This window comes from Rhagoletis zephyria, unplaced genomic scaffold (assembly GCF_001687245.7).
Source record: "Rhagoletis zephyria isolate East Lansing unplaced genomic scaffold, Rhagoletis_zephyria_1.1 Rzeph_scaffold_04700, whole genome shotgun sequence".
Classification (NCBI taxonomy): domain Eukaryota; kingdom Metazoa; phylum Arthropoda; class Insecta; order Diptera; family Tephritidae; genus Rhagoletis; species Rhagoletis zephyria.
This window is the reverse complement of record NW_016161783.1, coordinates 39,836-48,336: the sequence shown is the minus strand read 5'-3', so window position 1 is coordinate 48,336 and position 8,501 is coordinate 39,836.

The window sequence follows — 8,501 nt, the reverse complement described above, 5'->3', positions numbered from 1 at the left end:
TTAGTTAAATTTTCTTTTAATTTTTATGTTTTGTAATTTTAAAAGGAAACACATATTTTTGTATTTAATTTAATTTTAAGAAACTTATTTTTTCTTTTAATAAATATTTTTTTCTATTTTTAGCTTCATTTCTTCGACTTTTTAAACTTGTTTGTTTAAAAAGAAAAAAAAAATTATTTCCTTTGAATTAATTAAATTTCTAGAATTATATTTTATTATTCTTATTTAATTTAATTTGTATGCCCTTTGTTAATCGCATTATCCTAAAACTTTGTTATTTTGTTGTTTTAAAAAGAAAATATGTATTGTTGTTGTTTTGTTGTTTTATTTCATTTAATTTTTAGGAACTTATTTAATTTTTTTCTTTTGTTTTCGTTTAATTTTCTTTCAAACTTTAGATTTTATTATTTAAAAGTGTAAAAATTTTTTATAATTTAATTTAATTTTAATTTTTTGTAATTAAATTTTTAGATTTTATTCTTTCAAAAAGATTTTTTTTAATTTCATTAAATTTTTAAAAATATTTTTTATTTACTTTTGCTTTTTCATTTGACATATTTTATTATTTAATTTAATCTTCTTTTAATTATAAGTTTTATATATGTATGTAGGTACATATTTTTTATTTAATTTAAGTAAAAAAAACATATTTCTGAAAGGCGAACAACATTACGCTAAGACCTCCTCGTTGGCAGATCTTTCAATTAGTCTTTAGAAACAGTAAAGAGCTTTCAAGCTATTGATATTTATCAGTAGAGATATTAATCGATATCCCTATCGATATAGCTTTTTTAATTTTTCATTGTCGATATACATATGCACATAAATATTCTATGACGCAATTTGGTTTGTGACCTTTATAAAGACGGCATTTTAATTCATCGTGTGCAATACGATTATTAGAGAAAGGAGACAAAATCTTAAGTCACTCCACTTCACCTTAACAAATCATTGAAAAGAATTATTAACTAAAAGCAGAACCAATGAAAGGAAACTCCAGTGTTCATTCGCAAAATAAATGTATGCCACTAAATCTGCATTAAGTTGATTGCAGAGTCGCATATTGTTGCAGCCACACATTGAACAATGTTGCGCATGTTGTTAATGGCATTGTGAAAACACATTTCATACAAAAGCGCATCGACTTTGTTGTTTTTAACAAGAATTTCTACTACTTTGTTTATATGTTTGTACACATGTATGTGTGCATATATCTTGTTGTTCTTGCTGATGTTGTTTTTCTTGCCATTAGTTTTCTTACACAATTCGCCTCGTTTTCTTTATTACATAAGAAAATATGTTGGAAATTAATTTCAGTTGCAAGAAAATGCTTCACTACACTAAATTAATTGCCAGTGTGCATAGAACACAAGTAAAAGCAGCAACAGTATCTAGCAATAGCAGCAGCAAAAGGAGCAACGAGCGCTAGCGCTTTGTTTTGAGTGCTGTACGCACATATATGTACTTACTTGTACGGCTATGTGCTCTTAAATAAATATTGGCACAATGTATGTCTGCTTGCGAAAACGCTCACACATGCCATTTTGCTTTTCTTGAGAAATCTCACTCTTTACTCCTTAAACTAATAAGGAAATTGTAACAAATGACATTGCTGCCACACCATTGCAGCTGCTATAGTTGCAGCTGTATTCCACTTATCGGAGCTGGCATGTTAAGACTGACGCATAAGCTTACTTGAAATTTCCGATTCGCATACTCTGTCTATGACAACTGAACCTCCCAGTTATCGCCGGTCTAACTACATAGTGTTAGTGCATGTTTAAAGCTATGTGCTCATGTGTTAGTTTAGCTGCTTGGCGACAAAGAGTAATGCAGCAATTTCAAATGAAATAAAGCCAAAATGGTAGTAATTGAAGACGTTGCTGCAAGCACTGCTGATATGCCACATTTATGCAGGTGCACAGTGGTGATGGATTAGCGTTTAGGTAGAAAGTTTTTCACGGAAGTTGAAAATAAATTTGGGAAATATTAGAATTGAAATAATATGTGATTTTGTAAGATTGACTGAAGTTAGGTATCAATGAGAAACATTTAGTGGAAAGGTGCTATTCTTTGGTGATTATCTTACACGTTTTATGAAGTGTACTAAGACCCTCGCTCGTAAGCAGGCGGTTGTTCATGGTATTTGGATAATTCGTTTTTTTCTATGCTGGATTAACTTAGGTTAGCTTGACTGACTTGAAATATCGCATTTAGATCACCAACTGAGGCCTAGGGTTGCCAAGAGTTGCAAGTTTTAACCATTTGCTACACATAAGAAATGTTTGATTGAAGCCTTGGGGTTACATTTATCATAACGCATGCATTATTTCAATTAATCATAATTCTTTTAAAAGAACTTTGGAGTATCAGAGCTATGATTAATTCAAATTATTTAAAATATTAAAAATTATTTAAATTATTAAAAAAAAAATCATTGCAATGTAGAATAACAACAAGGGTACCAAATAAAAGAGAAAATTCTGCAGAATTAAAAAAATTTAAATTTGTTGGTTTACAAGGACGAATAATAGGTATCGAGAATGCCATTTTAATAAGTTTTTTTTAAGCGGTCGAGTACATATTATTATATTTTTTGTTAATTGTTTTTTCAAAAAGTAATTGTTGCAAAATTTTAAGAATACTCAACGATAAAATTTTGAAAGGACATTTTTAATACCTAATCGACCTTATGCACTTAAATATTTCATCGGCTTTAATTCTAAAGAAGTTTCGCCTTAATTTGATACCTAGGCTGTTTTTCTACATTGCACTGAATTTTTTCAATAATTTTTTAAAATAATCGTATTTTTTAAATTTCAAAATTCTTTAAACAATCCTGACGCGTCGGAGAAAAAAAAAATAAAAAATTCAGTTTTACTATCACCCCTAGTTACTCGATTATCGAGTTTCCATGGTATTGTGGAGGTCGATTTCTCGTTCAATAAGCGACTGTGAATAGGTTTTAGTCGCTCATCCGTCTACAAATGAATAAAAACGACATTCAGAATACCATGGATAATCGACAATCAACTAATATCTAGTCGTTTATCTACAACTAGTCGACACTCTAAATAGGGGTGTATATTTGGCTTAAGTTAGCTCGGTTTATTCCAGCGAAATTTTCTGGACCGTACTTATGTTATTTTTGAAGTATTATATATACATTAGGGTGGCCCGAAAAAATAGCAACAACTAACTTTTTTAAAAGGCACCCCATTATTTTCTCTTACGTACCAAATAAAGACATTCAAGAAAATTTTAAATAATTTTTAGGGGTCGTACTACAGAAAAATATATTTATTTTTTATCGCAAAAATATTGTAAAATTCTGACTAGCTATAGCAAGTTTTGGTTCGATCAAAACAGGTGGTATATCGCTCGACGCGTATTTTAATTTACTTTTCCACGGTGGACTGATTGGTCTAAATAGGTGTGGTTAATTTAGTCATGAATTATCTCAAAAACCTGAACAAAAATGTATTTTGAGCTCAGAAAGTCCATACCAAGTCTCACCTATACATCAGTTTCTTGGCTTTTTTTTCAAAATAATAATTTTTGAACCAGCGTTAAAGTAGTTAGAAAAAATTGGAAAAATGCTGCACTTATTTCGAAAAACTTGCTTGCGATGACTTACGAATTTTAATGAATAGTTTTCAATGACATGCAATGTTATCAGATATAAATTGTTTCAAAACCTGGGAGCAACCCCAAAAACTTATTTTAAATTAATTTTGAAAATTTCCAGTGTGTCTTTATTTAGTACGTAGAAAAATATGCAAAGGTGCCGCATGGAACATTTTTTATGCTGATATTTTAAGAACCACCCTAATATTTTTTTCTGTTGCAAAGAAAATATTTCGTCCCGAAAAGAAAACAAACCATACGCTTCTTTGTTTTGGACAGAAAAATTACTCTAATTATTCGCTAAATTGCAAAATTACACTCTGTACAATATACTATTTATGTATACATAAGAGCTACTGTCGCCTGCAGCAGCGTTCTTTAATATTTTTTTCCACTGCCAGCAGCAAATCTGCGTGTCGTTTGCTACTAAATTCAGTTGACTTGCAGCAGCTAAAAAAATGCTATCAAAGCTAAGACAGCACCACTTTTATATAAACACAGCTCCGACGCACATTCGCAAGCCGCTTAATGCCAACTTTGTCACTCATACGCCATGGTGCACATTTTCATTTGGCTAACACCGCTGTTGCGTGCTGTCATTGCGAATGAGGAAATAAAACTAAAAAAAGAAGCTAAATCAAGTACATTTGTATAACATAATGCAATATATGTGTATAAATGAGCACAGTTCTGTATATTTGCCCAAAATCGCTATAAGAGCAAACGCACTAACAGCTGCCTCTACATACATATGTATACCTGTCTCAAGTTCGTATGCATTTAAGTGCTTGCATGTGTGTGTGTGTGTGTTTGCGCTCGCTTGCTCCCTACCAAGGATTTACATCATTTCACTTGGTTTTATTAAGTTAAAATAGATGACTTTAAATAAATCTTAATTCATCTCCAACTGTCTTAAGAAGAGACGTTGTCAGCCACCGACTATCTGCATGAATATCTCGGGCTGCTATGCCCCGAAGAGGAGTAAGTTTTCATGTAAGCGTATCTGTTTTCCTGCCTGCATTGCCTCTTGCAGTTTGCCAACTAGCTGGTTGCAAGCACGATAGTTGCCTGCAGCTGCTTTTATTCAACCGCTTTTCACCCTGTCTGGGGTCTGACTGTTTGTGGCCTCTTTGTTTGCCACCACTGCCTTTTGGGTTGATGAATTGCTGCGCCATATTTCAGACTAAAAAGCTGTTGCCGGCAATAAGCTGCCACACTTGCACCCAGACGGTGGCTTGCCTGAATTGCTGCACGTTGCAACAAATGTATGTATTTGCATTGCGATTAAGTTGCAAGTTAGAGCAGCAAATAGTGTATGGAGAGAGATCAGTTGGCTGCTGCACTGTTTGGGTTGTTTTTTTTTTGGTTGCAGGCAGATTTGCAATTTCCTGTTGCTTAATTAAAGTGTACAAGTTTGATGCACGGCGTTGAATTGCGAAAATTAAATAATAAACAAAAAATTAATTTCAACAAAAAGCAAAGCAAAGGAGGAGGAGCGGACAAAGTTAGAAGCGGCAAAAAGTAGTTTGGATATAATTCTCTTCAACTATAGGGCAAATTAAATAAAAGAATATTAGCAGTGGTAGAGCAGAGGCTGAAAATTTCAGCAAAATATAGAAAGCTAAAAGCATTTTTCAAATTTTACAAATATAAAAAGAAAGCAGTTAAGCTGAAAGTGGCAGCAGATCAAAAGAAAAACTTAAATAATAGAGACTGCTGCAATGGAATGGTTAATGTGCTGGATTGGCATTTTATAGGGCCTAGGTACAATGCGCGGCACTTGAAGCATGCAAATGTTACACACCTTAATTTCAATATTTTTTACCGTAATAAAAAGCTTTTCACAAGAACAGGCGATTATCTAGAGGCCCTAAATAACCTTAGGTACATAGCTTCGCCAGTACATATATAGGTAACAGGATAAAATCAAAGCCTTAGGAAACCTCGGCCACAAACCTGGCACATTTAGTTATATAGAAATACGTATTTATGTATAATAAATTAAAAAAAGCACACTATGGCAAACAAGCTGCACAAATTCGCAACCACAAACGAGCGGCAACCAAATCCCACAAAAGCACTTAATAATTGCTTTGGTTAGCAAAAGTAAGCAGCTTTAGTGCGAATTTGCTCAGAGCATAACGAAATGCTGTGTACGAGCAAAAAGCGTTGCATAATTTTGGGGCAGTTCACTTGTTGCCATGGTATTGCTTTAATATATTAAAGAATGGGGTTTTTAATCAAAGAAATACCTTTTTGTTGTATACAGTACTTTAAGCCAGAATATTTTGGCCGTTAAAAAAAAGACAACGGAGGAAGAAATTCTTACTTTGTGGAGTTTAAGGTGTGTAGATTTCTGAGTTTAAACAGTGCTCACAACGATGCGATTTTACAAGCAATTTTAGAGGCGATTTAGCTGCCCTAACTTCATCGGAAGCGATTAGTTGAAAGGCCGTTCAACTAAACTCGTCTGTAAAATCGCTTCATGTAAACACTGCATTACGAGTATATATATTTTTGTAATACTAAACGTACAAGAATTATATTTATTTAGTTTTTTTTTCAAGAATTGAACGACATTAATTTTTCTTAATTTTCCGACGAACCAACGCTTTTCACCTCTCGGCCGAGGGTGCATCTGACGAATTCCCAACTCTGTTGGAGGTGGTGCTATTGCCATAACAGTTTTGTGGAGATTCGAAATAGGCATCGCGGCTTATAGGTAGATAGATAAGATAACGGAGCCCTGCGACCAGTACGTCTATTGTACACTCAACTCTTCACAACAACTCAGCCAACCCTAGAGACTCTATAAATTTCGGAATAGCTCCTAGGGAAGCGAATAAATGTCTCTTTCTGCGTGAAACAGCCACACACTCTAGAAGGAGTTGTAATGGACTATTCTTGGCAGCGTCAGAGAAGCGACATAGGTCGCTTGACTAGATTTCCTAAATTATCAGGTGACTTCTACAATTACTCGTCAAAAAATCTGCAATAATTCTTAGTTTCTCCTTAGGACGGCCTATGAGTATCATGTATCTCTACATGAGTATCATGCATCTCTCTGGCTATTGCTTAAAATTAGGATCCTCTTGATGTGATACTTCCTTTGAAGGTTAATCTCAGCACACAGACTGATGGTATAGACTTATGCTTGAAAAATTCTTACGAAGGTTCCCATGGGCACCGAGAGCTTTAGTTTGTCCAGCTTGACCCGGTGCCTAGATGACAAAACCTTACCTTTACCAAAGTCCTCTCTCGCAAAAATAAGGAGAGTTCGCTTTGCAGCAGGTTCAACTGATAAATACACGCCAGGCGTTGAATCTTGGTGAAGGGCTGCCTCATCGTTGCTAAGATAAGTCCTATAAGCGCAAGCCACCGCCCCATAGGTCACTATTGGTCACACTATCATTGTGTACATCTATCTTAGGGTCCTTGGAGTGCAACACCAGGATTTGCCCTCTAGACGTTTGCTCACCATCAGCGCTCTCGTTGCCTTGGAGGCGGCTTGCCTGGACAGCAGTCCCCTATTGGGGTTTGGAATCCAGGCTAAGTCCCAGTTCTATAGCGATGGCGATGGGTAGTCGGCGAGTATGGCGGGTCAAATTTCTTGTGCATTAATCAGAGCACCGTACTCGCCGGCGTACTTGAATGGCTGAGCTGGCAGGCTATGAGCACCAGCAGATTTTTCTTGGTTGTCAGACGCGAAGTTGCTATTCGCAACAGATTAGAGTTAGGCGTATGACTCCGTCACCATCGATTGGGACTCAAGATCATTTTCTCCCCTGCTGATAGCTGTATATAGTTGAAGGGTTAAAATGTTCCCCGAATTAGTGCTTTTGGTTTCCCCTGGTTGTTGTATTCATGTGAAGGTCTTCTTGCTTTTTTTTGGGACGTAACTGCTCTCCTACCTATATCTTCTGCAACATAGATAAATGTCGATAGTTTTACGAATTGCCTTAATTATTTATATGTCAACTTTCAAACCCTTCCATGTGACCCAGAAAATAGCAAGCGTTACAATTGGCTAACAACCCACAATTGCACAAACCATTCGAATTTTTATATTTCCCTCGCCCAATTACTCCAGCAACTGAAATAATAATGTTTCATGTAGGCACTTAAGTGTCAGTATTCATATGTAAGTATAAACATTTAGACGCCTAAAGTCATGCTTCATTGCATAAAGCAAAAGCAGCAGGAACTGCTATGCATGTTTTAATATTTACACAAAGTTGACGTTGACGAATGAATTCATAATCAACGCTCAACACTTTTACCGCACATGCACACATAAACAAATATAGTACATACTGTATATGCGCCAAATATATATACCGATTTCCGTTCCACGTAAGCGCTGAACAGCCTTGTATTACATACATACATATGTATATATATATATGAACGTATGTACNCGTTCCACGTAAGCGCTGAACAGCCTTGTATTACATACATACATATGTATGTATGTATGAAGGCAAAAACGCCTAAAAATATGCAAAGCCTAAGCACATAATCAACAAAACAAAGTCAGCCTTAACTGGCTGGTGTTACTGCGCCTAAAAACACACATGCATTCAAACATATTTATGTATATGTACATTTGTAAAGGTATGTGTGTACAAAAGATTTTTATTTACTGTAGCGCTGCAAGGCAAACAGCCTTCGTGCGAGCCTTGAACCAGCAGCAGCAAACAGCCTGCACCCTTGCGCTCTCTGCTCCCTTTGGCAATGCTGCTGCAACTTCAATCGAGTCACACGCTTTTTGTGCGCCCATCATGGCATCACTCATGCAAAATATCCGACACGAAACTTTGCCGTTGCATAAACTGCTGGCGGCTTTAGCTTTGCATTGCACTAGGTACTGCCGT